The sequence below is a fragment of the Eimeria mitis genome, genomic scaffold, assembly GCF_000499745.2.
Source record: "Eimeria mitis Houghton genomic scaffold, Emh_scaff790, whole genome shotgun sequence".
NCBI lineage: Eukaryota > Apicomplexa > Conoidasida > Eucoccidiorida > Eimeriidae > Eimeria > Eimeria mitis.
Genome location: NW_013575803.1, coordinates 1 through 743, shown reverse-complemented (window position 1 = coordinate 743; position 743 = coordinate 1).

Here is a 743-nt window from a genome sequence, read left to right as displayed (position 1 = left end):
AGCAGCAGCAGCAGCAGCATCTGTGGCAGCAGCAGCAGCAGAAGCAGGAGCATCTGTGGCAGCAGCAGGAGAGAAAGCTGCTGCTGCTAGCCTGTCTTCCAAATCTACTTTTTGTGTCCACAGCAGCTGCAGCTGCTGCTGCTGTGTTTTGACGAGATCTCTGTGGTGCTGCAGCTGTTCTTCTTGGTGCTGCAGCTGCTGCTGCTGCTGCTGCACCTGCTGCTGCAGCTGCTGCAGCTGCTGCTGCTGCTGGTGCAGCAGCAGCAGCAAACGAGCACGATCTGCTTCTGGCGTCTGCTGCGCTGCTGCTGCCCGCAGCAAGCACAGCGGCACCTTCAGGTTCTTCGCTCGGTTCGCATACTTCAGTGTGTTGCTGCTCTCTGCAGCAGCAGCAGCAGCAGCAGCAGCAGCAGCAACAGCAGCAGCAGAAGCAACAGCAGCAGCAACAGCAGCAGCAGCAACAGCAGCAGCAGCAACAGCAGAAGAAGCAGATGCGGGGAGGACGTGGACATGAAAATACTAATCCATAGCAGTCAAACAATAGCAGCAGCAACAGCAGCAGCAGCAACACCAACAGCAGCAGCAGCAACACCAACAGCAGCAGCAGCAACACCACCAGCACCACCACCACAACCACCACCACCAGCACTACCACCACAACCACCACAACCACCACCACCACCACCACCACCAGCACCAGCAGCAGCAGCAGCAGCAGCAGCAGCAGCAGCAGCAGCAGCAGC